Source organism: Lithobates pipiens, unplaced genomic scaffold (assembly GCF_037356315.1).
Source record: "Lithobates pipiens isolate NorthernLeopardFrog02 unplaced genomic scaffold, aLitPip1_a1.2 Scaffold_19, whole genome shotgun sequence".
Classification (NCBI taxonomy): domain Eukaryota; kingdom Metazoa; phylum Chordata; class Amphibia; order Anura; family Ranidae; genus Lithobates; species Lithobates pipiens.
Window position 1 is genome coordinate 565,502,030 of NW_027507764.1, and position 22,511 is coordinate 565,524,540.

Consider the following 22,511-nt stretch of genomic DNA (forward strand, 5'->3'; position numbering starts at 1 on the left):
ACCCGAGTACCTGTCACTGCACATCAGGTTACCCGAGTACCTGTCACGGCACATCAGGGTACCCGAGTACCTGTCACGGCACATCAGGGTACCCGAGTACCTGTCACGGCCCATCAGGGTACCCGAGTACCTGTCACAGTCCATTAGAGTACCCGAGTACCTGTCACAGTCCATTAGAGTACCAAGTACCTGTCACAGTCCATCAGGGTACCCGAGTACCTGTCACAGCCCATCTGAGTACCTGTCACAGTCCATTAGAGTACCGAGTACCTGTCACAGTCCATTAGAGTACCGAGTACCTGTCACAGTCCATTAGAGTACCGAGTACCTGTCACAGTCCATTAGAGTACCGAGTACCTGTCACAGTCCATTAGAGTACCGAGTACCTGTCACAGTCCATTAGAGTACCGAGTACCTGTCACAGTCCATTAGAGTACCGAGTACCTGTCACAGTCCATCAGGGTACCCGAGTACCTGTCACAGTCCATCTAAGTACCCGAGTACCTGTTCCAGTCCATCTGTGTACCAGAGTACCTGTCACAGTCCATCTGAGTACCCGAGTACCTGTCACAGTCCATATGAGTACCTGTCACCGCCCTTCAGAGTACCCAAATACCAGTCACCAAACCATCAGAGTACTTGTCACCAGGCCATCAGAGTACCTGAGTACTTGTCACCAGGCCATCAGAGTACCCGAGTACCTGTCACCAGGCCATCAGAGTACCCGAGTACCTGTCACCAGGCCATCAGAGTACCCGAGTACCTGTCACCAGGCCATCAGAGTACCCGAGTACCTGTCACCAGGCCATCAGAGTACCCGAGTACCTGTCACCAGGCCATCAGAGTACCCGAGTACCTGTCACCAGGCCATCAGAGTACCCGAGTACCTGTCACCAGACCATCAGAGTACCCGAGTACCTATTTGCAGCCCATGTCTCATAGAATATACGTTGGGGTGTTTGCTTTCCAAAATGGGGTCATTTTGTGGGTAATTGCACTGTCCTGGTGGTCCAGGACCTTCAAAAGTGTGATGGGTAGGAATGAAATAAGATGTGTCATTTATGCTCCTAGAACGCCTGAACGTACTACTTCAATGTTCGGCCTCTCTATGTGGCCAGGCTGTGTAAAAGTCACACACATGTGGTATTGCCATACTCGGAAGGAGTAGCAGAATGTATTTTGGGGTGCAGGCCCGGACTGGGACAAAAAATAGGCCCGGGCATTTTACATTGAGCAGCCAACTTTTCCAGAGGGACTGCGTGGGGGGGGGGGGGGGAATGGGTTGGTCGTCAGTAGACATTCGTGGGGTGGCTGGTATCGTTCCTCCACCTGTAATGTACAGGAACACTGTGATCTGAAGGGGACTGCACTGTAAAGGGGCATTGCAATGATTACAGTGCAGTCCCCTTTTATATTACGATGTCCCAATCCTATTGTGGCCATACAATGCTTGTACTGTCTGTCTCCTATTGTGCCCACACTGCCCAGTGACACTAACCTTTCTCTCTGGTGGTGCTGGACAGCATGACACTCTCTCTCTGGTGGTGCTGGAGAGCATGGCTCTCTCTGGTGGTGTGGGTACAGCATGGCTCTCTGGTGGTGTGGGTACAGCATAGCTCTCTCTGGTGGTGTGGGTACAGCATGGCTCTCTCTGGTGGTGTGGGTACATTGTGGCTCTCACTGGTGGTGCCGGTACAGCGTGGCTCTCACTGGTGGTGCCGGTACAGCGTGGCTCTCACTGGTGGTGCCGGTACAGCGTGGCTCTCACTGGTGGTGCCGGTACAGCGTGGCTCTCACTGGTGGTGCCGGTACAGCGTGGCTCTCTCTGCTGGTGCGGATACAGAGTGGCTCTCTCTGGTGTTGCGGCTACAGCGTGGCTCTCTGGTGGTGCGGGTACAGTGTGGCTCTCTCTGGTGGTGCGGGTACAGTGTGGCTCTCTCTGGTGGTGCGGGTACAGCGTGGCTGTCTCTGGTGGTGCGGGTACAGCGTGGCTGTCTCTGGTGGTGCGGGTACAGCGTGGCTCTCTATGGTGGTGCGGGTACAGCGTGGCTCTCTATGGTGGTGAGGGTAGAGCGTTGCTCTCTCTGGTGGTGCGGGTACAGCGTGGCTCTCTCTGGTGGTGCGGGTACAGCGTGGCTCTCTCTGGTGGTGCGGGTACAGCGTGGCTCTCTCTGGTGGTGCGGGTACAGCGTGGCTCTCTCTGGTGGTGCGGGTACAGTGTGGCTCTCTCTGGTGGTGCGGGTACAGTGTGGCTCTCTCTGGTGGTGCGGGTACAGTGTGGCTCTCTCTGGTGGTGCGGGTACAGTGTGGCTCTCTATGGTGGTGCGGGTACAGCGTGGCTCTCTATGGTGGTGCGGGTACAGTGTTGCTCTCTCTGGTGGTGCGGGTACAGCGTGGCTCTCTCTGGTGGTGCGGGTACAGCGTGGCTCTCTCTGGTGGTGCGGGTACAGCGTGGCTCTCTCTGGTGGTGCGGGTACAGCGTGGCTTTCTCTGGTGGTGCGGGTACAGTGTGGCTCTCTCTGGTGGTGCCGGTGCAGTGTGGCTCTCTGGTGGTGCGGGTACAGCATGGCTCTCTCTCTCTGGAAGTGTGGGTACAGCATGGTGGTGGCGCTCTCTCTCTGGTGGTGTGGATACAGCATGGCTCTCTCTCTCTGGCTTCCCCCAGCACAGTCCTCTCCTTTTCTTTTAGTAGTCCACTTAGCTTCTTCCTGGGTTCCAGGCTCTCTTTCCCCCAGCAGAGAGCATGCTGGGGGCTGAAGTCTGCTGCCTGTGGATAGCAGTATCCTTCAGTATTACATGTCCCATGATGCATGGCTAACCTCTTTTGATTGGCCCTCCACTGTGGCCAATGGGTACAGAAACAAGCCGAGCAGCCAAATGTGATTAGAGTGATTAGATTAGAGCTGTGCTCTGCTGACAGGAGAGGGGGGGGGCGAGCAGGGGGGATACGCTGACATCACACAGCTCGCCTCCCTCTTGTCACATAGAGACACACGGAGAGGCAGAGCGGCCGCTCTGCATCTCCGTCCTTTCTCCTCTCCTGGCGTCCTGGTTGCCAGGTGCCCGTCGGCTGCCCTGCGCATGCGTGAAGCGGCGGCCTGGGTTGCCATGGATGGGCTTAGTAGGCGGAGAATGCCTACTCCTCCCACCATCTGCGGCCGGTCCTGCATGTCCCTGCATGCAGCACAGAACATTAGCGGCCGGCCCTGCCTTTCGGCACTCACGGCGGCGGCCGGCCCTGCATGTAAGAGACAGACAGGCGGCCCAGAGACCCGCGGCCCACCGGGCAAACGCCCGGTCTGCCCTATGGCCAGTCCGGGCCTGTTGGGGTGTAATTTTTGCTATATACATGCTTTGTGTTAGAAATATCTTATAAATTGACAATTTTGTGTAAAAAAAAAATGCGTTTTAATTTTTTTCCACATATTCCAAAAACTTCTGGAAAATAAATAACCATTCAAAAGACTCATTATGCCTCACAAATTATACGTTGGGGTGTTTGCTTTCTAAAATGGGGTCATTTTATGGGAAATTCCATTGTTCTGGTACTCCAGGGCCTTCAAAAGTGTAATAGGTGGTTGAGAAACGAGATGCGTAATTTTTGCTCGTAGAACGTCTGAAGGTACTACATCAATGTTGGTGCTCTGTATGTGTCCAGGCTGTGTAAAAATCTCACACATGTGGTATCGCCGTACTCGGGAAGAGTAGCAGAATGTATTTTGGGATGTAATTTTTGCTATATACATGCTATGTGTTAGAAATATCTTATAAATTGACAATTTTGTGTAAAAAAAAATGCGTTTTAATTTTTTTCCACATATTCCAAAAACTTCTGGAAAAAAATTAACCATTCAAAAGACTCATTATGCCTCACAGATTATACGTTGGGGTGTTTGCTTTCCAAAATGGGGTCATTTTATGGGAAATTCCATTGTCCTGGTACTCCAGGGACTTCAAAAGTGTAATAGGTGGTTGAGAAATGAGATGCGTCATTTTTGCTCGTAGAACGTCTGAAGGTACTACATCAATGTTGGGCCTCTGTATGTGGCCAGGCTGTGTAAAAGTCTCACACAAGTGGTATCGCCGTACTCGGGAAGAGTAGCGGAATGTATTTTGGGGTGTAATTTGTTGTATGCATATGCTATGTGTGAGAAATAACCTGATAATATGACAATTTAGTAAAAAAAAAAAAAAATCTTAATTTTGCAAAGAATTGTGGGAAAAAATGACAACTTAAAAAAACTCACCATGCTACTTACTTAATACCTTGGGATATCTACTTTGTAAAAAGGGGTCATTTGGGGGGTATTTGTACTTTCCTGACTTGTTAGTGTCTCAAGAAATGAGATACACTTGATGTACTGAAGGCCTGATCAGAAGTGATTTTCAGTGATTGGCACCATAGTTTGTAGACTCTATAATTTTCACAAAGACCAAATAATATATACTAATGTGGGTTATTTTTACCAAAGATATGTAGCAGTATAAATTTTGGCCAAAATTTATGAAGAAAAATTACTAATTAGCAATAATTTATGACAGAAACTAAGAAAAAGGCATTTTTTTCACAAAATTTACGTTTTATTTTATTTATAGCACAAAAAATAAAAACCCCACTAGTGATTAAATACCACTAAAAGAAAGCTCTATTTGTGTGGAAAAAAGGACGCAAGTTTCATATGGATACAGTGTTGGATGACTGAGTAATTGTCATTCAAACTGTGAGAGCGCTGAAAGCTGAAAATTGGTCTGGTCAGGAAGGGGGTGTAACTGCACTGTACTGAGGTGGTTAAAGGAATATTTCACTTTTTTTTTTTCACTTTAATCGTCATTAAAATCAGTGCTCCCGCCAAAACGGCCGTTTTTAAAACTTTTTTTTGCATTGACCCATGTCCCCTGAAGCAGGAGTCAGGTCCCCAAACCCTTTTTAGGACAATATCTTGCATATTAGCCTTTAAAATTAGCACTTTCCATTTCGAACGTTCGAGTCCCATAGACTTCAATGGGGTTCTAACGTTTGTAACGAACGTGGGGTCCGTTCGAAAGTTCTGGTGCGAACAGAACCGGGGGGTGTTCGGCTCATCCCTACTGGTGAACTGACCTGGAAGTTGCACAGCAGAGAGGACATCGGCCACTCTGGGTGTGAACCACGATTCAGCGCATATGAATCCCCTGAGGCATATGGAGCCTTTATAAGCTTGTATGACACATTTGCTGTATGGTATTTGGTGTCCACCATTTCTGGTAAAAGTACCTACCTTTTCCTGTGATAAATCCTGGTTGATGGTTGAAGGCTTTCTACGGTTCGGGTCAACGGAACATCTGAATCTATTTTGTCTACTATTTTCATTGTTGGACACTTTAGAATCATTGGTTCAAAGACTGACTGTTATTTTTAATTTTTTTGTTATTTATTATACAAAATCAATTTTTTTCACTTATTATTGGTACCGAACAGCATGACATATATTGCACATGCTGTCATCGAGTAGTTCTTTTCACTATTAACTTATTGGGCTAATGAATCACTCAAATTAGTCACTTAACATTTATATGTTTTTCTAGCGCTGCATTTTTGGGTGCACATAGTTATTTGACTTGGTTTGTTTGTATGTCAGCTGCTGGTTTGTGTCATTGTTTTCCCCCTTTTTTGTTCCGCCACCACGCCTGCAAAATGCTACTACTGGTTGTGACACACCTCTCTCCTCCACCTCCTCCTCTTCTTCTTCCTCCATGGCCTCTTCCAGTGCTCTGTCCTCGGAACCAGCGGTGCTCCGTAGGCTTTCAAGGGGCTACGCAAGTACGCAGGCAAAAAGATGCCATGCCGTGCTGGTTTGTTTGGGGGACAGGATCCACACTGGGGCAGATATTTTGTCAGCTCTGCAGGGGCAGGCCGAGAGGTGGTTGACGCCACGCCAGCTTAAGCCAGGAATGGTGGTTTGCGACAATGGCAACAACCGCCCTCCGACATGGACAACTGACCCATTTGCCCTGTGTGGGTCACGTCCTTAACCTGGTGGTGCAGCGGTTCTTGGGCAGGTAACCAGGCTTACAGGATGTCCTGAGGCAGGCCAGGAAAGTCTGTGTGCATTTCCGCTGATCATTTAATGCCAGTGCTCGGTTGGCTGAGCTCCAAAAGGAGTTGAACCTGACCAAGAACCTGCCCATATGTGACATTTCCACCAGGTGGAACTCAATGTTGGCCATGCTGCAGCGGCTGCACACACAGCAGAGGGCCATCAATGAGTACCTGTATGGTACCAGGACAGGGTCAGGGGAACATGTTTTTTTCTCACCACGCCAGTGGGGTATGATCAAGGATGCATGCACTGTCCTGTCACCATTTTAGGAGGCCACGAGGATGGTGAGCAGTGACAGTGCATGCTCTTGTCCACCTGTTGGAGCATATGCTGTGTGGAATAATGGACAGGGCACTTGAGGCAGAACAGAGGCCATCTTTATCCAGACAGTGTTCCTGCTGTCCCACCCATCACACAGGAAGAGGACGAGGAGGAGGAGGCTTGTGTCAGCATGGAGGTGGAGCCTGGCACTCAGCATCAGCAGCAGCAGTCTTTTAGGGATGATTTACAGTCCCAAAAAACACGTGGACTTGTACGTGGTTGGGAGGAGGTGGCTGCGGATCATGTTGTCCTTAGTGACCCAGAGGACTCTGGACCGAATGCCTCAGCTAACCCACGCTGCATGGCCTCCCTGATCCTGCAAAGCCTGCAGAAGGATCCTCGTATTCTTCGGATCAAGGAGAGGGACCATTACTGGCTGGCCACTCTCCTTGATCCACGGTACAAGGGTAAGGTTGCAGACCTTATCTTGCCGTTGCAGAGGGAGCAGAGGATGAGACATCTCCAGGAGGCCTTGCAGAAAGGTCTGTGCAACGCGTTCCCAGAGACTGAGAGGTTACAAACTCCTGGTCCTGGACAACGTGTTGCTGAGGCTTCAGTCAGTCACAGAAGGAGTGGTGGAGAAGGTGGCCGTCTGACCGATGCGTTCAGACAATTTTTTAGTCCGCAGCCCAAAGGTATGATCGGTTCCAGAAACCTTCGCCAGCGTCTGATTTACATGGTGCAGGAATACCTAGGGGCAAGGTCAGACTTGGAAACCTTTCCCACCGAAAATCCTCTGGCTTACTGGGTCTTGAGGATGGATCATTGGCCAGAGCTTGCACAGTATGCAATTGAGCTACTAGCCTGTCCAGCGTTCTTTTGGAATGCACCTTCAGTGCTGCTGGTGGCTTTGTAACCAATCACAGGGTGCGCCTGTCCACTGACTCGATTGATCGCCTGATCTTCATAAAGATGAATCAGTCTTGGATCACCACCAGCTACCAAGTACCTGAAGCTGATGTAAGCGAATCATTTTTCTTGAAATATCACCTCCATTCAAGACTGTCTATGCTGATGCTGAGTGACTGTCCTGTTATGTTGACTGACTATCCTCTCCTTCCTCAATGATCCCGCTGATATCTTGGAAGAACATTTTTGGTTCTGGGTGATGCCACCAGCCCAATTTTTCAGCCCCTGTTAAACAGGGGCGTGTAATTACAATTTTTGATGCAATGCTTTGCAGCAGGGCTCATTCCTGCACTCCAACTAGAGTATATGGGAGAGGTTGCAGTGTCGGGGCACCAGTGCCTAAGGCCCAATTTTTCAGCCCCTGTTTAACAGGGGCATGTAATACAATTTTTGATGCAATGCTTTGCAGCAGGGCTCATTCCTGCACTACAACTAGAGTATATGGTAGAGGTTGCAGTGTATAGGCCCAATTTTTCAGCCAAGTAGTGTATCTGGGAGAGGTGTTTTGGCACCAGCAAGCAGTGCCTAAGGCCCAATTTTTCAGCCCCTGTCTAACAGGGGCATGTAATTACAATTCTTGATATAATATTTCACAGCAGGTCCCGTTCCTGCGCCCACCAAGAGTAACTGTGAGGACTTATAGTGTTGTGGAACCAGCGCCACCACCACAACCACCAAAGGCCCAATTTTTCTACCACTGTTCAACAATGGCATGTAATTACCATTCTTGATATAATCGTTCACAGCAGGGCACTCCAGCGCCCACCAAGAGTCACTTTGAGGGCTTACAGTGTTGTGGCAATACCAACACCTTAGGCCCCCTTTCTGCAGAGCAAATAGGGCAGGCCCCTACTTTCAAACATCCAACTTACAAACGTCTCCTACTTGCAAACGGAAAGAGACAACAGGAAGTGAGATGAAAAAAGACGGACGGCCAAAAAAATTATACAGGGGTGATAATCCTTCCCTATATTTTCCAAAAAGCTTAAAAATAGATTTTTTTACTGGAGCTACACTTTAAAAATGTACCAGTTCAAAATTACAAACAGATTCTACTTAACACAACAAACCTACACAGTCCCTGTCTTGTTTGCACCGCCTGTATACTGCTGTTCTGAGTATATAGGGCCCCACGCCTTTCCTTTTTTTTTTTGGGGTATGGGGTTCCCCTTAATATCCGTGCAAGACCCAAAGGGGCTGGTAATGGGCAGGGGGGCTACCCATGCCATTTTTCTCAACGATTTTCATCCATATTGCCGGAACCAGATATTACATTAAAACCGCAAGCAGTTTTAAATTATTTTTTTTCCGTTAAATATAAATTTGTGCAGGGACTGTTCTAAACACGGGAAACACGTGGCACTTCACAGGCACACTATAGACTCCCCCCAGGCACCATATTTAAAGGAATATTTCACTTTTTTTCACTTTAATCGTCATTAAAATCAGTGCTCCATTTCTAAAAACATTTTAGGCATTGACCCATGTCCACTGGGGCAGGAGCCAGGTCCCCAAACCCTTTTTAGGACAATATCTTGCATATTAGCCTTTAAAATTGGTACTTTTTATTTCGAAAGTTCAAGTCCCATAGACTTCAATGGGGTTCTAAAGTATATTTTTCGGTCCGTTAGAAAGTTCTGGTTGCGAACCGAACCGGGGTGGTGCTTGGCTCATCCCTACTGCTAATCAGTGCCCACCAGTGCCACCTATCAGCGCCCATCAGTGCTGCCTGCCATTTACACCTATCAGTGCCCATCAGTGCCTCCTGATCAGTTCCTATCAGTGCCACCTATCAGTGCCCATCAGTGCTGCCTGTCATTGCCACCTACCAGTGCCCAATCAGTGCCACCCATCAGTGCTCATTAGTGCTGCCTATCAGTGCCACCTCTCAGTGCCCATCAGTTGCACCTCTCAGTGTCTCCAGATCAGTTCCAATCAGTGCTGCCTCATCAGTGCCACCTATCAGTGCCCATCAGTGCTGCCTGTCATTGCCACCTACCAGTGCCACCCATCAGTGCTCATTAGTGCTGCCCATCAGTGCCACCTCTCAGTGCCCATCAGTGCCACCTCTCAGTGCCCATCAGTGCCCATTAGTGCCTCCTGATCAGTTCCAATCAGTACTGCCTCATCAGCGCCACCTATCATTGCAGCCTCATGAGCACACATCACTGAAGGAGAAAATTTACAAAATTTTATAACAAACCATGAAAACCGTTTTGTTTTGTTTTTTCTAAATTTTCTGACTTTTTTTGTTTGTTTAGCAAAAAAAAAAAAAAAACCCCGTGGTGAATAAATACCATCAAAGGAAAGCTCTATTTGTTTCAAAATAAAATTATAAAAATGTTCTATGGGTACAGTGCTGCATGACCGTGTACTTGTCATTCAAACTGAGACCGTGGTGAAAGCTGAAAATTGGCCTGGGCAGGAAGGGGGTATAAATGCCCAGTAAGCAAGTGGTTAATTTGGGATTTTTATATTTTCCTGGTATTCAGCTCAGCATTCAAAGTTTTAATTAACCATGTCACATGACTCTGCCCGTCCAGTCACTGACCTTTCCCGATACACAGTGACTTTTTGTACAAGTTGGGCAGTCTTTCTAGGAAGGCACACTTGTACTGAGCACTGTCTATTGGCACATCTGTCATATGTCCCCGTTCTCAGGACATATGTCAGGAAATACGTTCTATTAGTCAGCATGTTTTTTGTTTTTTTTTCACATTGTTTCTGGCAGAGTTTCAGAATAGATATGATCTTTTGTTTTCTTTGTGGTCATCTGACAATACACATATGCAAATATGGATTCTGAGACTGTAATTATGCTGCAGGTTGCAACAACATGTACTATTTTCTGTCCAATTGAGGAAGCATTTTCTTTGCAATGCCACGTACACGCGATTGAAAATTCGGCCAGCAAAAGACAGCTGAGAGCTTTTCGTCTGAAAATGTGACCGTGTGTATGCTCCATCGGAATTTTGCTGGATGAATTTCCGCCAGCAAAAGTTTGAGAGCAGGTTCCCAATTTTTCAGACGGAAAAAGTTTTGAACGGAAATTCCGATCGTCTGTAGCAATTCCGACGCGCAAAATTCCTACACATGCTTGGAAACAATTTGACGCATGCTCGGAAGCATTGAACTTCATTTTTTCGGCTTGTCATAGTGTTGTATGTCACCGTGTTCTTGACGGTCAAAAGTTCAGCAAACTTTTGTGTGACCGCGTGTATGCAAGTTTGAGCAGAATTCCGTCTGAAAGACCATCATAGCTTTTTACGACGAGAATTCCGATTGTGAGTACGCGGAATTAATGATTTAGTTAGTTCTCCTTTACCAAAAAAACTGCCTATGCAGGTAAGGAGTTGTATGTAGAGAATTAACAACCTATGCAGCTTTGACCAAAGTTGAGCAATGGCCTTAAAATAGGTGTGAGCCATTTACGTGCCTCCTGAAGCCCGCCTGAAAAACTCCCAGAAATGGCATCATCCTGTCCTACCTTGTTGCTAGGACGTTTCTAAGACACTTCCAGCTGATTCAAACGCCCTCGCATGCACTCTCTCTCTTTCTCTCTCTCCTCTGTCGCAGTAGCTCTGAGTTTAGCAATGCGGTGACAGAGGAGGTAGTGGACCTCACGTGTGTGGGGGTGTGAGAGCTTGCCCTTTTGATAGTGGGGTGAGCAAAAATGCCTGGGGAGAGGGGGGGAGTGTCTTAGTAACAGCCTATCAAAAAGGCAGGTCGGGATGGTGTCATTTTGGGAGTTTTGCAGTCAGTCTTCGATAGTTACATAAATGGCCTAAACCTATAGCAAAGGCATTATGGAACTTTGGTGAAAGCTGCACAGTTTGTTTTTATCTACAGACGCCCCTTATCTGCATAGGAAGGTTTTTTGATAAAGGCGAACTAACCCTATAGAACTGTAAAGCCACGTACACACGGGCGGACTGTCTGGCCAACTAAGTCCGTCAGACAATCCGATGGACAGTCCGTCCTACTTTCGAATGAACGGACTTGACCACACACGATGAACAAACAGTCCGTTGAAAGCTTGCGCGATGACGTGTACAGCACGTACGACGGGACTAGAAATAGGACGTCCAATACACAGCAATGCAACCTTCCGCCGTGTAAATCCTTTCTGAGCATGCGCCATACTTAGTCCGTCCAACTAGCCTACTCACGAGCGGACTGTCCGCTGAAACCAAAGTTGGACGGACAATATTACGGAAATTCCGAAATACTTAGTCCGCCAGACTGCACGCTGAAAAAGTCCGCTGAAGCTCACACACGAGCGGACTGTCCGCTGAAATGTGTTTCGGCGGACTAAGTTGGACAGACAGTCCGCCCGTGTGTATGCGGCTTATCAGTTATATTTTTCATGTTAGGTGAATGGGTGCTTAAAGTGGAACTAAACCCATCAATTTAACGGTTTCAAAAAACACTTACATTCCCGGCATGCTAGGATTGCTAACTGTCACATTTGCTTGTGCTCTCAACCAAACTGTCAAACCATCAAAAAAGCTGGTGTTATAATTGATCACCATATCAGTTGCAGATCAAACAGAAGCTAAGATGGCAGCTTCCATGGCTGAAAAGCATAGGAGGGTTTTGTTCTGCTTTAAATTGTACCTGCCCCCTTGTCCTCCCTCTTTAATTTCTCCTACTAGAATTAATGCCCATTTAAAATGAACCTATTGTCACAGTGGTGTAGTGGTTAGCACTTGCACCTAGCAGCAATAGGGTCGCTAGTTCAAATCCCGACCACAACACCATCTGCCTGGAGTTTGCATGTTCTCCCTGTGCCTGTGTGGGTTTCCTCTGGGTACTCCGGTTTCCTCCCACACTCCAAAGACATGCTGGTAGGTTAATTATAGGCTTGTGCAATTAGTTTCGTAACAAATTGAAATTCGGCCGAATTTTGCATCTTTCGGACATTCGGATGCATCCGAATGTCCGAATAAAAAAATAACAAATTACAACGAATACGAAAGAAATATAACGAATAAATTCGAATGAATTCGACATGATTCGAAATTATTTCAACATGATTCGACATTATTTCAACTGCATTCGAAATGATTTCAACATGATTCAACATTATTTCAACCGCATTCGAAAATATTTTGTGACCCGATTTTAGGGCCATGTATCTCAAGGTCACTTGGTGCTAGACACTTCAAATTTGGATATGTTGTAGTGCTAGTACTATTGTGTTTGCATACCAAATTTGGGGTTTCTAGCTATAAGTGACCCCGAGATATGTGGTCCCAAATTCAGGTCGCAAAATGTTATTAGTTATTAGAGCAGAGAATAACATTTTGCGACCCGATTTTGGGGCCACATATCTTGGGGTCACTTATAGCTAGAAACCAAATTTGGTATACAAACACAATTGTACTAACACTACAACATATCTAAATTTGGAGTTTCTAGCACCAAGTGACCCCGAGATACATGGCCCTAAAGTCGGGTCACAAAATATTTTCGAATGTGGTTGAAATAATGTCGAATCATGTTGAAATAATTTCGAATTTGGTTGAGATATTTTCGAATGTGGCCGATTTTTTGAATTTGGTAGAAAACTAAACGAAATCCGAAAATGAATTTAAGGAAGTTAACGAATATAACTAAACGAAATTAATGAATTAACGAATTAAAACGAAACAAAACATTTTTTTTCCTTTTGCACATGTCTAGTTAATTAGACCTTGTCTAAAAAAATATGTGTATGTATATGTCAACGTTGTATGTGTTTGTACGCATGTCAGGACCTTACGGGGTAAAGGACCCTGCAAAAGCCACAGATGGACTCTTGTGGCAAGAAAGCGCCCTGAGGTGATTCAGTTCGCATAGGTAGCGCTATACAAGTCACTCACTCACATATATTTGTTTATGTTTAGTGCAGCATGGGAAGTAATGTGTCAGGGTAATACTTCCATGTATTACTTCTCACAGAGATCACAGGACTCCCCCTGACAAAGCCTTTATCTGCTTTTCCCTCCAGAAGGTTTGAAACCATCTATGTTCAGGCATTATCCAGGGTCAGCATCTCTTTCATGCACAGTGAGGTGTAGCCAACCTCAACCAGGGTGCAGTGGAACCATAAAGTGCCTTCAGAATTTGCTAGGGGTTCCTTGAGCTGTGGCTGGTTGACCTCCTACTTGATGGCACCTGCTTAGTTCCCAGACTTGCCAAAGCCAGCAGCATGAAACCAATTATCTTTTTAGCTGCCCTTAAGGGTGGCTTTCTGAACACCACTGTAAGGCTTGCATTATAATGGCCATCAACATAAAAAACTATTTTCCCATTGACCCCTGATGAAATTTGTTTTAGTAAAGATTCCCCAAGACCTGAAAATTATTTTAGGTTTTTTTTCTGGGGTAAATAGTAAAGGCTGAGCTAGGGTTTGGGTCAAACTCAATTTGGCCTGAACTTTCATGATAGCAGGCCACCGGCCCAGTGAGCTGCGGACCAGGAATTCCCTGCACTGCAGCTGCACGTATCAAAGGGGCTGGGATGCTGGTGACGTCTTTGACCAAATATGACCACATGACCATGTTGGTTAATTATGTTGTCCAAATATGGCCACCTGACCAATTGGATTAAGACATTAGCCAGCACTCCTGCCCTGTTCTTATATGCAGTTGCAGGGTGAAGAACCCGGTCAGCTGATTGGACCTGGTGTTATTTGAAAGCTTCCTGCAGGTTCGCGCCATAGTGGGTTTGGCCTGAAGCTTAGCTCATCACTCCTCCTGAACTGAGATGCCAGCTCATAGATGACGCAATTATGAAATCGTCTCAAGGTCTGCTTAAGGATTCCTTTTGTGAAATACGATTCTCTTGCTGTATATTGTGACATGTCAGGAATGTATTCATGCAGACTTGTAAAGTTACTACAAGTCAAGTTCACATGAACAGGTTACGTTGAAGGGCCTTATACCTTAGAGCTCACGATGGTATTCCTCAGTTGTTGTGGCTCACGCAGTTTTAACATTCATTTCAGTAAAATGCCATTCTGTCCAACATTCTACACAATGGAGCTGCTATTAGGATTCTTTTTAAAAGTCAAACACTTTTTACTGTGAAACCCAACATTGTTCCGTGACCCAGAAAACACCAGAAAACAGGAAAAGCACAACTGAATATTCCAAACATTGATCTGCCCAATGGAATGTTTTGGAACAAATTGTAAAACAGAGATTCAATCATTCAAGTCGTTTGAAAGCCTGAAGATTTTTTTTACCTTTTTTTTACCTAAAAACCTTCAGTATGCACCCCCCCCCTCCCTTATACTCACCTGACCCCGATTCAGTGATGTGCATGAGAGCAGAAGCTCTCCCGGGTCTCTGTCTCCTTATTAACTTGGACACAGCAACAGGAGCTCCCACTGCTGTCAATCACAGCCAGCAAGGAGGGAGCGAAGGCAGGGGCTGAGCTGCCCTCTGTGTGTCTCATAGACACATGGAGGTGGCTAGGGAGTGAGCACGCATAGTGGCCTCCATGGAAAGCAGCTTTAGACTTTTAACTCATTACTACTGCCAGTCTTCCAACCATGGGATCACTGGGATTTGCTGTAACAGTGATCACATGATTGGGAGCCCGTATTGGCTTCCGATTCTAAACAGTAATTGGAAAAATAGGCATGTAGTCAGCTAGACATTGTACTAAAAACCTAAATTTTCAAAGTCTTACTTCAACATTTCTATTAATGTCACAGCCTGTGTACTCAATAGTCATCAGCCAGTAACAGACCTGGTCAGATACAACCTCTCCGCTTCTCTGCAATATGAGACTCCTGGTTATATTATTCAGGGTTTATTTAAAGCAACCCTCCCTTTTCCCAGGGCATACATTTCCTTTGCTACTATCAGCTTTAGATTTAGGCTAATGCCGCGTACACGCAATTGGACTTTCCGGCAGACTTGGTCCGATAGACCGGCCGGAATCCGTCGGACAATTAGATCGTGTGTGGGCGGACTTTTTTCCTCAAAAGTCAGACGGACCTAGAAATAAAACATGTTTCAAATATATCCGACGGACTTAAAATCGGGAAAACCCTTCATCTGTGTGCTAGTCCAACGGACTAAATATGACGCAACGGCAGCTATTGGCCACTGGCTATTGAATTTCCTTGTTTAGTCCCGTTTACATCATCATGTTCAAAACGAACAGACTTTCGAACTGACTTAGTCCGGTCATGTGTGACCAAGTCCGCTCGTTCAGAAAGTCCGTCAGACCTCCATCGAAAGTCCGTCGGGAAGACTGTCGGACCTAGTCTGTCAAAAAGTCCGGTCGTGTGTAAGCGGCATTAAAGGGGAAGTGCAGTGGTTCCTGCTTAAATGTGTGCCAACAAATTACACCTTCTTGTTTTGCCAAAATTTCAGGCCATTCTGAATAAAGCTTCAGAAGTTCCACCTTCCTGTCTCCTGTGTGTTGGCTAATGGCACCCTCCTGGGTTGTCTATATCCAGGCCAGTAAAAATTGAGTTCCCATCTTCCTGTGCCTGCACTCTAATGTCCTATAGAATTGAATGGGATGTTGTTCCTGCAGTACGGGTACATCAGATTCAAGTATATGGAACATTGGTGTGTAGCCAACTAGGCGTTGGATTTTTACCTGCCAGAATGTTGACAATGCAGAAAACCAATGCCATCAGAGTTGGGGAGATTGGTGATGGTGGTTCAGCTTGTGTATCTAGGACAGGGTTCTCAAACTGGCCATCCTCCAGCTGTTGCGAAACTACAAGTCCCATCATGCTTCTGCCTATGGGAGTCATACTTGTAACTGTCAGCCTTGCAATGCCTCATGGGATATGTAGTTTCACAACAGCTGGAGAGCCGCCAGTTTGAGACCCCTGATCTAGGAAGCTGGGATTTTCTTAGATTCACCTTTCCCAAACATTTTACCCCAGGGAAGTGCTTGAAAAAAATGTCAGATCTCAAGGAACCTCTGGTAAGGTAAGTCCATGGAGGGCTCATTGGGAAAATGCCTCTTGGTGGTAGTAAGTGGGAAAAATGCCACCTTTAGAAGAGTTGTCAGAATGACGACCTTGCAGTCATGCTGCTGGCTCTGCCAAGTTTGTTGGACCTGGAATTATGCAGGCACCATTGGTTGAGGGTTAAGTTAGCCACAGCTCAAGGAACACCTACCCAACCCTGGAGAAACCCTCAGGTTCCACAGGACCCTGGTTGAGAATGACTGTTATAGATACATTTATATAAAAACAGAAAAGGGTGCCTGTACTATATCAACAAAGCTCTCAAAAAAACAAAAAAGCTGTCAAATAAGATCCATAAAAAACAAGAAAAACCTTGAAAAATGACGGGTCCTCATATTGTATTCATATCATATAATAATATACTTGCTGAATGATTTATGAGTACCGGTGCACTGGGGATATTTAGCTACATGTAGTCTTTAAATACAGATACAACATTGATGCTATTTTAGTTACATCTGAGAAGATAAGATACATAGACCCCTAGGTAACAAATTGAAATATCAGGACCTACTTTTGAGATCTTTTTGCTGAACTTGCTAATTAAATACATCGGGGCCGCTTGTGAATGGAGACAAATTGCATTGATGCTTTCACTGAACTATTCACTCTTCAGCTGGTCATACAGGGTTAGATTTCCATTTGAATGTCCATTGGGAAATTCTGAAAAATTGTTGGTTAGAACATTCTTTCTTGCTATTGAGTCACCTAATTTCATTTGAAAGCCCTAAACTAAGAATTCCACTTATGGATATTTTTACATGGTTACAGTGCACCCGGAAAGTATTCACAGCGCTTCACTTTTCCACATTGTGTTATGTTACAGCCTTATTCCAAAATGTATTCAATTATTTTTTTTACTCAAAATTCTACAAACACTACCCCATAATGACAACGTGAAAGAAGTTTGTTTGAAATCTTTGCAAATTTATTAAAAATGAAAAAAATCACATGTACATAAGTATTCACAGCCTTTGGCATGACACTCAAAACTGAGCTCAGGTGCATCCTGTTTCCACTGATCATCCTTGACATGTTTCTACAACTTGATTGGAGTCCACCTGTGGTAAATTAAGTTGATTGAACATGATTTGGATAGGCACACACCTGTCTATATAAAGGTCCCACAGTTAACAGTGCATGTCAGAGCACAAACCAAGCCATGAAGTCCAAGGAATTGTCTGGATGCACTGTACATTGGTCCAACTACATATACCATACCAGTGGGATCACTCCAGAAGCCAGAAATCACTGTGGTAGACACTGCTACTCCAGAGCTCCCCAATGGATCCTGTGCCGAGTGGCTATCCTGCTGCATTGTGCATCTCGGTGACTCAGTGATCGCTTTGCATTTTCTTAATGCATAGAATTCTCTGACTAGACAGGTTGGAGAGTATAATGTCACTGCCCCACCTCTACACCCCATCCAATCAGAAAAAAACGTTGCATTGCTTGAGAAAATGCAAATTGACCGCTAAATGGCACGTATGCCGTGTGGCCAACCTCCTGTGTTCAGAATGAAGTAGAGTAAGCACTCAGCATGAAACTAATGAAAATTATTGGAGTAGCAATGTCTAATACAGCGATTTCCCACTTCTAGAGGGATCCCACAGGTATGGTAAACCCATAGTTACAATGTCCAACGCGGGAATGTGTTTTCTAAAGCACCATTATTTCTACTGCAAGCTGGCCGTGGGACACAAGAGCATAGAGGAGCATGAAAGCGGTTTGGTGACACAAGCATTCCTTTTGACACATTTATTATTGCATCAGGCTGAGCATTAATAGCAGCGGCAGTGGCTGACTATTGCTCAAGCAATGGATGCGATTTCTTCTGGTAGTACCTCTGCTTTGTGCATTGGGCTATGTTCAGAAGGGGGGGGGGTTGAAACACCCACAAAAAAGGAGCTAAAAGGGTCTCCCTCAAGCTCTGCTGGGCCTACTCTACAAATGGCATCCTCCCCTGGGAGGGCGTGGCTGGTTTTCAACACTGCAGCCCCTGTTCATTTTACGCTCTTTTTCCTCAGCCATGGAAGGTTTAAAAAAAAAAAAAAAAAGTTTAGCGACTTTAATTGCATCCCAGTGTAGTCAAGATGCGACAGGTTCTTTTCCATTTTCCTAGGACCCTCAGACTGAGGAACTAGGGGCAGGAGAAGACTAATTCCCTCAGGGGACCGTGGTGAGGCTGATGACTCCTCTTATGAGGTGTCAAATGCGGGAGATTTACTTTTCACAATCTGTAAGATTGATGGTACAATTTCTTGCCGAATGATCCGCTCCACATACCCTTAAAGCGGAGGTCCACCCTAAAGTGGACCTTCCGCTCATCGGAACCCTCCCCCCCCTCCGGCGCCACAATTGGCACCTTTCAGGGGGGAGGGGGTGCAGATACCTGTACAGTACAGGTATTCTGCACCCACTTCCGGGATAGCTCTCTGCGGAAAGAGTGCCCGCCCCTTTCCGCAAGTGCCCCGCTGCCTGCTGGGAAACACACAGATCCCAGAGGCAGCGGGGACCGTCCTTATTGCGCAGCGCGGCTCACGCATGCACAGTAGGGAACCGGGAAATGAAGCCGAAAGGCTCCATTTCCTGATTCCCATACCCAAGATGGCGGCGGCAGCACCCGACAGACGATCTAGAGATCGGCTTCGGGTTCCGACATCGTGGGCGCTGGACAGGTAAGTGTCACTATTTTAAAAGTCAGCAGCTGCAGTATTTCTAGCTGCTGGCTTTTAAAAAAAAAAAAAAAACGCGGAGTCCCGGCGGACTCCCGCTTTAACTGAGTGTTTGGGTTCACTAAAGCCTCCTCAAGCTGTGCATGCTTTTTCCTGTCCATTCTTTGTTGGAAAAGTTTTTGTATCTGGAGGATCACCCAGGTAAGCATTATTTTCCTTTCTAAAAAGTTTTCACACTTTATCCTATGGTAGAGAAAATTCACTAAGTAGGGTTTACCAGCAATACTCAAATACTTAAGGATCTAATGGATAAAAGGTGGGAATTCCTAGTAAAAAAAAAACTTTTTTTCTCTGGCAGGTTGAGAGACCAGTTTAAACAGGTTCAAGGTTATCCTGCTCAGCAGGTCCAGGAGGCAGCTTTATGTTTGCAATAGTGGCTATGATAGATTCTATCCTTTAGGCCTTGCGCACTTCGCTAAGTGTCCTATCTGGGGATATTTTGGATAATATATCCAAAGAATTTCTAGTGAAAAAAAAAAATACCCCCTTTGCCAAGTGATGGAGTAAATGTATTTTTATTTCAAAGCTCCTTCTTCTGTGCCAGGGACATCAGCCTCCAGGCAGTCACGACGGCTTCCTCCGTCGGGTTCAAAGGGTAATCCTCAGGGTTAACACCAGGGACAAAAGAGGTCTTGGGGAGGAAGCCTACAAGATACTGTAGCCTCCTTATGAGGAGGTCCCCCCACTTGCTCAATAGGGAGAATTCTTCTGCAGTTCTCAGGGATCTGGCAGAAGGGGTATCAAGACGAATGGGGGACTTCCTTAATAGCTCCAAGGTACAAACTGGAGTTCCAAGAGTTTCCATCGCCTCATTTTCTCAGATCATACACTCCTAAGGATACAGAGAAAAATAAATCTTTCTCTCAAGCATTGGACCATCTTTTGGCAAAAAGGAAAAAGAGCAGAGGTTGGGGTTAGGTTAAATCCAAATGGACATTCTGGATCTCAAAAATCTAAAATTCAGTTCCTGAATATAATCTCTTTTTTTTCATGATGTCAATCCAATCTGTTTTCTCCAACCTACTGCTTTCCAATCTAGCTACTGCACCTCGAGTACGAAAGGTTCTGGCTCCTCTTCTAGCCAGATTGAGGCCCAAGGATAAACAATTATGGTTTACCTAGTCGATCTGTTTTTGATAGACCAGTTGGTAGCCCGCTTAGACCAAAGTATGCTTACCACATTCGACTACCTGGAATATCTAGGTTGGATTCTCAACCCTAGGATGAATCTTCTTTAAAACCATGAAGAAAATACTTGGGTCTGATCATAGGTACACCCAGAAAAGGGTATTCGTACCCCAGGCAAAGATCAGCGCCATAAAGGAACTGATTTAGGCAGTCGAAGCAAGATGAATTTCTCCTATTCAATTGTGCATGAGGTTGTTGGGAAAGATGGTGGCTTCATTCAAAGCCGTTCCTTATGCTCAGTTTCATTCTAGACTGCTGCAAAACAGTATCCTATCGGCTTGAAACAAAGGGTTCAAACTCTACATTCCCAATGTGTCTGACTCCAAAGCCTACGGCTACATCACCCTGATAGCGCCCGATCACGTCTGATCTTGGAGGCTAAGCAGGGTCAGGCCTGGTTAGTACCCAGATGAAAGACCACCTGGAAATACCAGGTGCTGTAGGATGGGTGTGCGCCGAAGCCTCAGTTTATGGTTAACATCCAAAAATCTGTAAAGAGGAAAATCCTTCCTTCAGTTCAGGGAAATAGTAACTACATATGCCAACCTTTTTTTGTTTAGGTTGGGGGACAGTCCTGAAAGAGGCAGCTGTCCAAGAGAAGTGGCCCAGATCAGAAATGGCCATGCCCATTAACATTTTAGAAATTCAGACAGAACACTTGGTCCTGAGGGCCTGAACGTTCAGTTTAAGGTATTGTCCTGCCAGGATTCAATCCGTCTGTGCCACAGCAATGGCCTATATTAATCACCAAGGGGGCACAAGAAGTTGTGTGGCCCAGAGAAAGGTGAATCTTATTCTATCTTGGGCAGTCTTCATTCTATGAATAGAAAATTGGTAGGCGGACTACTTCAGTTGCCAGCAGTTGTTCCCGGGAGAATGGTTTCTTCACCCCGATATCTTTCTGTCAATATGTCCAGGATGCGGGATCCCAGACATAGATCTCTTTGCGTCCAGGTTCAACAAAGAAATCGATAACTTTGTGTCAAGAACAAAGGATCCTCTAGCATGTGGAACAGATGCCTTGCTATTCCTGTGAAATCGGTTCTCACTGATTTATGCATTCCCTCCTATTCTGCCTGCATCCACGACTTCTTCACAGGATCAAGCAGGAAGGGAAGTCGTTGATTCTTATGACCCCCAGCGGGGTCCAGGAAATCTTGGTATGCAGATATCGTATTGATGGCAGGGACCCATGGACCCTACCTTCATGGCCAGATCTTCTCTCACAAGGTCCGGAGTTCCATCCTACTTTACAAATGCTAAATTTAACAGTTTGGCTATTGAGACCCACACTCTGAAGAAGCGTGGGCTGTCAGATTCAGCAGTTTCTACCTTGGTTAATGCAAGGGAGCCAGCCTCCATGGTTATATATTATGGAGTCTGGGAAACATATGGCTCCTGGTGTGAAACCAGGAGTTCTACCCCAGGAAATATGTCAACTTTTTACCAAAGGTAGTATCAGGTTTTTATCTAAACTAGGATATTGTTATGCCTTAATTTTTCCAGAACCCTGTTCTTTGGAAAAAATCACTACATTTTCTTGATGTGGTGAGAGTAGTCAATGTCCATTTAAAGGCAATTGCTCAGATTCGGAAAACGGATGTTTTGTTCATGTTGCCTGAGAATCCTAAAAGAGGACAGGCAGCATCGAAATCAACTATTTCTAAATGGATTCGACAAGTAATCATTCAAGCTAATGGTTTAACCACCTCAGTACAGTGCAGTTACACCCCCTTCCTGACCAGACCAATTTTCAGCTTTCAGCGCTCTCACAGTTTGAATGACAATTACTCAGTCATGTAACACTGTACCCATATGAAACTTGCGTCCTTTTTTCCACACAAATAGAGCTTTCTTTTAGTGGTATTTAATCACTAGTGGGGGTTTTATTTTTTGTGCTATAAATAAAATAAAACGTAAATTTTGTGAAAAAAATGCCTTTTTCTTAGTTTCTGTCATAAATTATTGCTAATTAGTAATTTTTCTTCATAAATTTTTGCCAAAATTTATACTGCTACATATCTTTGGTACAAATAACCCACATTAGTATATATTATTTGGTCTTTGTGAAAGTTATAGAGTCTACAAACTATGGTGCCAATCACTGAAAATTGATCACTTCTGATCAGACCTTCAGTACATCAGGTGTATCTCATTTCTTGAGACACTAACAAGTCAGGAAAGTACAAATACCCCGGGGGGGTGCATGCGCGGCGCGGTGAGGAGAGGACGCATGGAGTGAGAGCTCCGTGAACCCGTGAGAGTAATATCACTCCCCGAGGGGATTTCAGC

The 22,511-nt window shown here is 45.5% G+C and overlaps 1 protein-coding gene and 1 pseudogene across 1 annotated transcript in view; both read left to right on the top strand.

Annotated features, from left to right (window-relative positions):
• The window catches only part of TG (thyroglobulin), a 483,762-nt gene that overhangs the window by 407,506 nt on the left and 53,745 nt on the right, over nucleotides 1–22,511 (top strand). The window lies entirely within an intron of this gene.
• On the top strand, nucleotides 20,547–20,665 carry LOC143998750 (5S ribosomal RNA; annotated as a pseudogene).